The sequence below is a fragment of the Ammodytes marinus genome (assembly GCF_949987685.1).
Source record: "Ammodytes marinus genome assembly, chromosome: 6".
NCBI lineage: Eukaryota > Metazoa > Chordata > Actinopteri > Uranoscopiformes > Ammodytidae > Ammodytes > Ammodytes marinus.
Window position 1 is genome coordinate 1086228 of NC_137235.1, and position 10860 is coordinate 1097087.

Below are 10860 nucleotides of genomic sequence, written 5' to 3' on the forward strand. Positions count from 1 at the left end.
TTTGGATAATTGTCACCTCTTCTGTGCTTGCTCTCTCTAATCTGAAATGAGAAAAAAATACAGAGAAAATAGTATTGGCAGCTTAACCAAAAGGCGTTAGTTTTCTGTGTTGTTTCAAAATTGCTGGAGCAGGTTAGCCAGAAAATCGATGCACGATGGGGACACTCTGACCACTACACCACGAGCAGCCCCTTGGACGTGAGGGATTTCAGCTGTCAACTAAATAAAGATCTTGTTATGTGCAAGATGACACATTGGCTTCATCAGGGAAAAGAAAAGTCTGGGTTTGAAATAAAAGTCCCAGTCAAAGAATGGAAGAGCCATATACACTGCCCAGCAAAAAAAAGTCACCAACTGGATTTAACTAAGCAAATATGCAAGAGCCCTCCATCGGTCAAAAACTGCAGTGATGAATATGTTTCAGTTGCCAACAAGTTATTCAACCCTAATTGATGCAGTGAATAGCTTCTTATTTCTTTAAGTAAAAATATCTTACCTGTTTGGGTTGAGAAAGATTTTCGGGCAAATTCTCGTGTTCCTCAGACTGCAAGTTGCATTCCGAGTGAATTTAGTCTGAAGAAAGTTACGTTTTTATGGAGGAAAATGTGACAGTGGCCAAACCCCCTTCATAGTGGCACCATGCCCTTATATGGACATGTTGTTGTTATTTCAATGTTGCAATCAAAATGTTTGATAAAAGAAGTTGAATTTAGCCGTATCATTTAGTGTTATCGCTCAGTCATTGCGGTGAACTACTAGGTTCCCTGTTTGACCTGTTTGACCTTAGCCTTCTTCTTCTTTCTTCTGGCATTGCAACACGGACAAACCACAACTTCACTTCTCTTGAACTTTATCCACCTCTGGGGTGATCTGAAGGTGAGAAATTATATACACAGTCACCCATAACGTTTTCAAGGGAGACCTGTTCCCATTCACACACACATTCATACACCGATAGCAGCAGCAGCTACCACGCAGGGTGCAAGCTAACTATCAGGAGCAGTTTAGGGTTCAGTGTCCCTTTGCCCAGGGACACTTGGACATGTGGCGGGGAGACAGGGGATCGAACCACCGACCCTCCAGTTGAGGGTCGACCGCCCTACACACTTCACCACTGCTGCCCCAAACTTTCCTATTGTTCAATAACCACAATTGACTTTAAGCTTGAATACACAGTTTGCAAAGGTTAATTAGGGTTAATAGGTTTAATTGCCACCTGGTATATGCGATTCCCTCTCCATTTCTGCCTTTAAATCAAGGCTCAAAAGCCATCTGTACACCCTTGTTTTTCCTCCCCATTAACTATCTTACCTCTGCACTACTATCTGTGTTTATGTGGATGTATGGGCTTTATGTCTTTTATTTTGGTTATTGTTATTTTACCTTCATTGTTTACCTACTGAATGCACTATGTACAGCACTTTGGACAGTGCAAACTGTAATAAATGTGCTTTTATAAATACATTTTACTTACTTACTTACTTATAACTCACCTAGGCCCTTTGGCACAAATCACCCCAATCCCAGAATTTTGGATAACAAGCATTATGCAACAGTTTAGGGCTGACATTGTGCTAACTATATAGACACAAAGTGTAGCATACTAAAGCACTAAAACATGTGTCAAATGTTTTCAAATGTGTCTATAATTGTTCAGACACAATAATCAAAAAAACTTGATCATGGAAATTTTACTTTGAAAGGCAAAAAAAAGTTTTTCAAGCTTAAATGTGCTTTTATTTTATTCCATGTTTCTCCCTTCTTTACAGGATGAGTCAAATGGATGGCTCTTAATGTGGTCACATTTCCAATTTCTTCTATGGTTTTTTAGAAACAAGGGGTGGCACAACTTCCCCACTGGCACAACTCACCCCACTCTCCCCTACATGTAAAAGAATAATGTTTTTTTTAAATACTTTTTTTTTTTTTTTCAAAGAACACACACACACACACACACACACACACACACACACACACACACACACACAAACAAACACACAACTGAAAAAGTGAACACACAAACAAAATAATAAAACCAACAACTAACATGGCGTACTCTACTTAACAGGTTTCTTGGAAATTGTTTAAATTAAAGGTAAATGTTAAGCAGAAAATAAAAGTCAACGAGGTGTCATGTAGGTCCCTTCAGTGCTGTTATATAGTCCAGGAAAGGCAGACATATCTGTTTAAACTTCTCTGCTTTCCCTGAAATCTCATGATGTATTTTCTCCATATATGAAGGATTAGAGAACTCTATTAGCTGTAATAGAATAATGTTAAATATAATTACAAATATGTATACGCGATTATGTACAGATGTGTATTCTGACATTCATGGACACACACACACACACACACACACACACACACACACACACACACACACACACACACACACACACACACACACACACACACTGCAAGTGAACACAGAAGCAGAAGATGTTGTGAAATATATAATTCTGACAGTCATGGAAGAGCAACACACTTACAGTGGAATAGATAAGATCACTGTTGAGTAAGTGACAGCAGCATATTTCACCATCACAGAAAAAAGAGAGTCATTGTTGACCGCTGTGAGAAAGTTCAAATATGTTTTTTTATTTTTGCGGCAAAATCCAACCAATTATTTTTCATAGAAATAAGTTTAAGTTAGGTAACTTTATTAGTAACGTGCTACATTGAAATCGGTCTTTTCCCATCTCCCCTCTGAAGTTCCCACACTCCAGAGGGGGTCCTCACACAGGGTCAGCCATAGTACAGCGCCCCTGGAGCAGTTTGGGGTTATGTGTCTTGCTCAAGGACACAATGGTAGAGATGGTGGGCACAGTAGATGTAATAGCAGCCACCACTAGTTTACTACTAACACATTGCCACCCGTTATGCAACACATAATGTAAATAGTTTGGTAGAAGTTACATAGTAGAACTTCAGAAGTCATGTTTTGTGTTCACTGCCCTCAATAGTGCACTGTGTAGTTTCAGAGGAGGGGGATTTGTTTACATTCACAGAGCCTGCAGTTAGTTTACTAAACATATTTACTCTACATGTAGTGTTGAATAATTCTATCATAATACATAACTAAATTATTTTAAAGTAACTACACCCAGTTTACAAACTGTACACATTTTAAATCCAGCATTTATGATAGGCCTATACCTAAGTAAAAGCATCTAGAATATTCGGTATACTAGACATACAGTACGTATCAGTGTATTAGCAATAGCCACTGAGTTAACCGAAGCTAACCCTAGTCAAGACACTGGTGCAGGAGCTCAGAAAAATCCCCAAGAAGAGCCCAAGGAATGCTTTAATATTTTCTTTCATGTTCAAGACTGCCTTTATTATATTAATTAATTAAAATAGCCCCTCTCAACAATTTTAATCCTTGTGCCCCACTAAAAAAATAATACCCCTGTACACCTTTGTGGCAAAAATGTCCAAACTCACAAACACTGCTATAAAATCATCATACATCAATACTTTTTTCACTTTTTATTATTTCATGAACCTCTTAAGACTCTTCAAAGTCCAAGTTTTTTTATTGCCAGTTCTGATATATGCCAGACATACATCAGAATTGAAATGGTGACACAGGTTCAATCCCCGCCCTGCCACCTGTGTCATAGTTGTTGTGTCCTTGGGCAAGACACTTCACCCATCTTGCCTCGTGTGAATGTCGATAGTTAGCCTGCTATCGGTGTATGAATGTGTGTGTGAATGGTAACGTGGGAAAGGAAAACAGGTCTCCCTTGCAAAAGAGTCTTCGGACTCAATGGGTTATACCTGTATAAATAAAGGTTAAGAAGAAATAAGAAAGAATTCTGGACATTTCCATACCAACATTTCAGAGATGGCGCCTTCTGGTGGCGAAATATAATGAATGTGACAACCAACCTGTGTGACAACTAACCCCGTCCTCCCCTAATATGTAATTTTGTGTGCCTCAAACTTACTAACAAAGTAATAAGAGTAAATGTAGTTGGTTTAAATTTCACCTTTGCATCTGTCTTATACAGTGGACTAAAATATAAAGTAGTGCTGGTAGTAAAATAGGTGGAATTTGTATAGTTTCACAAAATTACAATATCGTAAAGGCCTACAGGGGTCTCGGATTGACTGACACACACACACACACACACACACACACACACACACACACACACACACACACACACACACACACACACACACACACACACACACACACACACACACACACACACACACACACACAGATAAGTATGAGATTACAGAGCCAAGCTTTATTAAGAAAGAACACAAAATCACAAGGTTTTACAGTGGCATTGTGAAACAGTCCGATTCCATCAGTTACATGACATGAGTTAATAACGTACATCCACATTATATTAGTTTGATTAAAGGTGGAGTCAGTGATTCTGGAGAACGCTTGTTGTCAAAATCACTTTTTGTCTAAATCAGTGAATATCTCCTCATGATCCGAACATAGGCCAAAATAGAAAAAAAAATCATGTTTTTATTTATCCCTTCTGGCATTATTCAATTTGAACAAAACTCCATTTAGGAGAACAAACTCTATCACATACTAGATGTTGTTCAGTGTCTGCAGTCTGTTATGAACCACGGCTATATAAAACTAAGATATTATTATTATTATTAATAATATTATAATAATAATAATAATAATAATAATAATAATAATAATAATAATAATAATAATAATAATAATAATAATAATAATTATTATTATTATTATTATTATTATTATTATTATTATTATTATTATTATTATTGTTGTTGTTGTTGTTGTTGTTGTTGTTGTTGTTGTTGTTATATCCCTGCAGATTTATTAGACTGGAATCACAGCGTTCCCAAGACCTTTTCTACCGTCTGATACTCTGGCTGCTTTTCCTGTTTCTGACCTGGCCTGGCTGCTTTTCCTGTTTCTGGGCTGGCTGCTTTTTCTGTTGCTTTCCATGAACTACTCTGGCATTTTCCAGTTTGGTTATGCAGTACTCGTTAAACCCGTTTTCACTGATGAAACAGGCTTGGCACACTCCCCCGAAACAACGGAAGATTTCCTCTTTGGGGATTCTCTTTGAGAGTTGCTCGAGGGCGTCTTGGGGACTGTCACCGTCTCCACTGTATTGTGTAGAAAACACATAAGCGTAACTTCCCCAATTCTTCATTTTTACGATCCTTTTGAGATCTTGACTCAATTAATTTATGTGTTAGATCGCTGGTGGGGCAGGGCAGGGCAGTAGGTGTGTGCGACCCGCCTTAACCTGACATTAGGCCCTGGGGCTGAGAGGTACTAGTGACTGGTCCCTCTCTGAGCCAGATAACACAATATTTCTATTGATAGATGACCAAATCATTTTGGTGTAGGTGTTTGCATGAGAATGTGTGTGTGTGTGTGTGTGCCAATAGGCCACTTCTAAAGGTTTTTCGAATAATTATTTTTCTACGTTTAAGAATGTCCTTATAATATCACATGTCTTTTATTTGAATAGCATTGTTCTTAAAGCTATAGAGCATAACTTTTTTCATATGGAATGAATGCCGGTTACAGTCAAGTAAATCGCTAAAAAAACAAGTTGACACAAAGTTGATTAAGCCTATTATCAGCTCCCTACAAAACTCTCTCTGTATTTCTCAGTATGGCAGCGTTTACAAACTGGTTCCCCCCCAGACACTGGTGCAGGAGCTCAGAAAAATCCCAAGAAATGCTTTCATGTTTTTTTTCATGTTCAAGACTGTCATTATGACTGTTAGAAAGTTATTTTAAGGCGAGACACAGGGGAATAGGGTAAAAATCTTAACTTATAGATGTCATCACGCATTTCTATTTCTATTACAATTTTTTAATGAATGTTTGAATTAGGGGAGAACGGGGTTGGTAAAACACTTGTTTTGCTCTTCACAACTGAAAGAGGACTATGTAGGTGACCTCTGATCCCAATTCTGGACATTTCCGTACCAACATTTCAGAGACAGCGCCTTCTGGTGGCGAAATATAATTAATGTAACAACCAACCCGTGTGACAACTAACCCCGTTCTCCCCTAATATTTGATTTTGTGTGCTGAAAGGTGCGTGTAAAAATCCTATGTATGAAGGAAAAAAGACTATGGAGAAATGTGTAAAAATCCGGAATCTAGGCCTCAGTATTTATTTCAGTAAATTGACAAGGCATGTTGACAGGACAGAAAAACAGGAAGAAGAGTAAGAAGTGAGTCCCCTACTCAACAGCAAGGGGTTTTATTATCTCTAACATCATGAGTGTCTACTGATTGGTTGAAGCTTGTTGTCAGGCAGATTTCAGAGTCCGTCTTCTTGTTCTCTGACCATGGATGTCGTCCTCCCCCAACCCTGAGAAGTTACCAAGTCTTTGTTCTAACTTAGGAATGTATCTTATCTCTGGGAGATCAGCTTCAGTTTTATGGCTTGGTGTCTTACTATTAGTCTCCAAGCACCCTGGACTGGAGGAGAGCATTCTCAGAGTAAATGTAAAGAATATACACTTGTTTAAATGATTATATATTGGTAAATGCCAATTAAAGAGGGGGGGGGGGCATATTATCATTAAAATCAGAGTTTATTTTTCTAACAGTGCCTCAAACTTACTAACAAAGTAATAGAGTAAATGAAGTTGGTTGAAATTTCACCTCTGCATCTGTCTTATACAGTGGACTAAAATATAAAGTAGTGCTGGTAGTAAAGTAGGTGGAATTTGAATAGTTTCACAAAATTACAATATTGTAATTAATGCAAGGGTCCCGGATTGACTGACACACACACACCACACACATACACACACACACACACGTACAAACACACACACACACACACACACACACACACACACACACACACACACACACACACACACACACACACACACACAGACAGACAGAGACAGATCAGTATGAGATTGCAGAGTGAAGCTTTAATCAGAAAGAACAAAAAATCACAAGGTGTTACACTGGCATTGTGAAACAGTCCGATTCCATCAGTTACATGACATGAGTTAATAACATACATCCACATTATATTAGTTTGATTAAAGGTGGAGTCAGTGATTCTGGAGAACGCTTGTTGTCAAAATCACTTGTTTGTCTAAATCAGTGAATATCTCCTCATGATCCGAACATAGGCCAAAATAGAAAAAAAAATCCTGTTTTTATTTATCCCTTCTGGCATTATTCAATTTAAACAAAACTCCATTTAGGAGAACAAACTCTATCACATACTAGATGTTGTTCAGTGTCTGCAGTCTGTTATGAACCATGGGTTGATGGTTCAATAGTAAATAGTTAATGGAAGTTTCTTTGGATAAAAGTGTCAGCTAAATAAAATGCAATGTAAATAAAACATAATGCTGTAGATACAAACTTGTTGTAGCAAAAGTAAATATTGCATTTTAAGCGTGAAGCATTTTATTTTTTTTATCTCAGTGACAGAGGGTTCAAGGGACTGCTGTGGATTCCAGTTCTAACAGATCTACAGAGACACTGATACTGTTCTGTTATTCGGGACACAAACAGAGACATTGACAGGGATGACGGCGACAATAACAGGGAGGATCGGCACAAACACAGGGAAAGGGACAAACACAGGGAGGGGGGATCGCGTCAGCACCCGCGCCCAGATCCGCTTCCAAGCCGCTGTCCAAAGGCTCGTCATAGACGTTGTCTGGACCTGGATTCAGGGCCACAGACTCCACGGTGTCTGGAGTCCACAGGAAGAGAACCAGCATCACAGCCATCCAGCACACAGACATCTGAAAACAGGACGAACTGTTTAACACCACCGTCATACAGAGCATTAACACACAGGCAGAACAGAGGGGTATACTACGAAGAGAGATTAAGGGCTGAGCGAGGTCTGTTGAGTCTGAAGCCAGAGTTTTCAGTATCACGAAAGGTGGCTCTCTTTCTACCTGGCTAGATCACCGTGGTAACAGAGGCTGCACGGCTAACCTGCTCAGACCAGTTTTTGTTACAGAGTTTGAGCTTAAATTCGGCTCTTAGAGCGCTGCCCTTTAAGGAAACTACACATTTTGAAATCCCGCGGACCTGACTATATTGTCTGAGCGATACTTCTTACTGAGTAAACTAGTTAAATCAGTAAACTTATTGATAAGTAAGTTAATGAACGAAACGAAGCCGTGACATAAGGCTTACAGCAGAGTGAACTGTAACATCGCGCTGCGACTTTTTGCCACATGCATAGTTATTGATGCAGAAAATGTTAAATGGCCTAGACCTACTGTATGCAGCGCCACTCTATGCTCTCACCTCAAATGATTTTAACTGGCGATCTAGACACACTGGCTCTTACTGTAATAAAGCTTTCTATAAAATCACAGGTTGCAACATTATTTCACTGTAGGCTTCTTTCTTTTCATCAGTAGCGATTACAGTTGGGACGTGACAGGTGACAGCTGACAGCTGTCACAGTTCGGACTTTGTTGCAGACTCACAGGTTAAGCATCTCACAGTAGATTCATATTTGTCTGAAAAATACAGACTACATGTTTTTTAATGTAGGTCTATTGGTATTTGTAAGATTCAAATAAAAGGCTAATAGTCTAAATCAAAATTGTATTCATTATGCTGTGGCCCAAAACTAAAGTGATTTGCTATTCATTTGGGGACAGTGTCAGACTTAAATTACATTCTTAAGTGTGGGACTATAGGCGTAGTGCTATAAATATAGCAACGTAGCCGATACATATTGGGCTAAATGGTATAGTGTTTAAATCCGAGTTCAACGTTTCATTGTTTTATAATGTCACGTTACACACTGCGAGAACGATCGGCAAGATAAATAAATCATTTCCATGCTGGCAGCATTCCACTCTCCTTATTTGCAGTAGGAATTTTTTTCGGCTCTCTGTTTTCTGCTGTAATAATTCAGACTGACAAACTCTTCCTATTGAATGAAGTTGGCGACGCACTTTTGTTTTACTCAGCTGCTCGCAATCAGTCCATCTGTGTAAAGTTAACGACACAAGATCAGTCCAGTCTGTGGGGAAGCAGAGTCAAATGACGGGTCAAACGCCCCCTTTCATGGGGACGCGCACAGAGCCTGAAGCTGAAACCCTCGTTCAACATAATAGGTTGATAACTTCCTTCGTGATTCCGGTTAGCTCTGAGCGAGGGTGTGTGTTATGTTGAACCAGATCAAAAAAAGAGAGCCGGGCTCTGTTGAGTTTTTTTCGTAGTATACCCCTCTGGTGTGTATAAGAATAATTAACTTTCACTACCTTTAGCCAACGAATCACCATTGTTTACCCATTTTAGAGATACAATAAAGTTATTCAGAATTATTAAAGTTATTTGTTAAAGATTACATCATAACCAACAATAACAGTCAAACAGAGTCCTCACCTTCATGGTTGATTCCCACGGGTTCTGTTGAGTCTGAACAACAGAAAAGACAGAACAATAAGTTAAACAAAGGTTACAGTAAAAATTACAATCTTATTTTTTTACCACGCCAGCTGTTCCTGGGTGAGCGTACCCATGACAAAAAATAACAATATTTGCACTGATGGTCTCGTTTGCTGTCACATATAATTTATGATCATCAGAGGAAAAATTAGACTGTTTCAGAAATATTTAAAAGTTCCTCATAGCTAAGGCTATAACAAGACAAACACAGAGCACCTTACGTTACAGAGAAAGTAAAAACTCCATTTGTTTCTGGTGGAGGCGGATGCCCTATCTTATGCACAGTCGGATTTTTAGGAGGCACACACTCCACGGTGTCTGGAGTCCAAAGGCAGAGAGCCAGCATCACAGCCATCCAGCACACAGTCATCTGAAAACAGGTTGAACTGTTTAACACCACCACCGTCATACAGAGCATTAACACACAGGCAGAACAGGTGTGTATAAGAATAATAAACTTTCACAACCTTTAGCCAACCAATCACCATTGTTTACCCATTGTACAGACAAAGTTAAGATGAGACAAAATATAGATAAAGATAAAGAACAGAAATATGATATGTGTGCGGTTAAGGTTACAGCAGCACTAATGATAAAAGTTTACAGTCAAAAAGTCTTCAAGGTAACCAAAGTCCGTAGAAACATGTAAAGTTGAGTACGCCATGTTAGTAGTTTATTTTATTTTGTCTATTGTTTTGTGTATTCACTTTTTCAGTTGTTTGTTTGTGTTCTTTAGTAAGTAAAATTGTTCAAGTTTTACAGTTTCAGACACACACACACACAAACACACACTCAGAGGGCTCACCTTCATGGTTGATTCTCACCGGGTCTGTTGAGTCTGAACAACAGAAAAGACAGAAAGATATGTTAGAGGGGTTACAGTTATAATGGTCATTCTATTTGTACATTTCAATATCCATCTTTGCAATACCCAATAGTAAAAATCCCTAAAGTTAAAGTGACTACGAGGAACGATAACTTATCCTTTGTTAATTATTGTACCCCATTTAGACAAAAGCGCTAGTGTTTTTACTCCTATACTTTGTGTTAATTCTAGCGCCCCCTTTGGACAGAAGCGGTAGTGTTTTTACTACGCCAGCTGTTGTTCCTGGGTGAGCGTACCCAAAACAAAGGCATTAAGAAAAACTTAAAATATAATTAAAATATCAATTATTTGCACTAATGGTCTCGTTTGCTGTTGCTGGAAAAATATGACTGTTTCAGATATATTTAAAAGTTCCTTGAAGCCTATAACAAGACGCACACACACACACACACACACACACACACACACACACACACACACACACACACACACACACACACACACACACACACACACACACAGCACCTGGCTACAGTGTGAGTAAAAAGTGCATTTCTTTTACCTGTCTGCTGAAAGAATTGTCCTGTTGGGTGAT

General features: G+C 38.8%; 1 long non-coding RNA gene across 1 annotated transcript in view; it reads right to left on the reverse strand.

Annotated features, from left to right (window-relative positions):
• Positions 1 to 9694: 9694 nt before the first annotated feature.
• The window catches only part of LOC307252511, a 1212-nt gene continuing 46 nt past the window's right edge, over positions 9695 to 10860 (reverse strand). Inside the window, exons 1-3 of the long non-coding RNA XR_013844930.1 lie at positions 10828 to 10860; positions 10245 to 10277; positions 9695 to 9809 (exon numbers count right to left, since the gene is read on the reverse strand). The exon at positions 10828 to 10860 is cut by the window's right edge and continues 46 nt beyond it. This is a non-coding gene — a long non-coding RNA (uncharacterized lncRNA). The remainder of the gene's footprint in view (positions 9810 to 10244; positions 10278 to 10827) is intronic.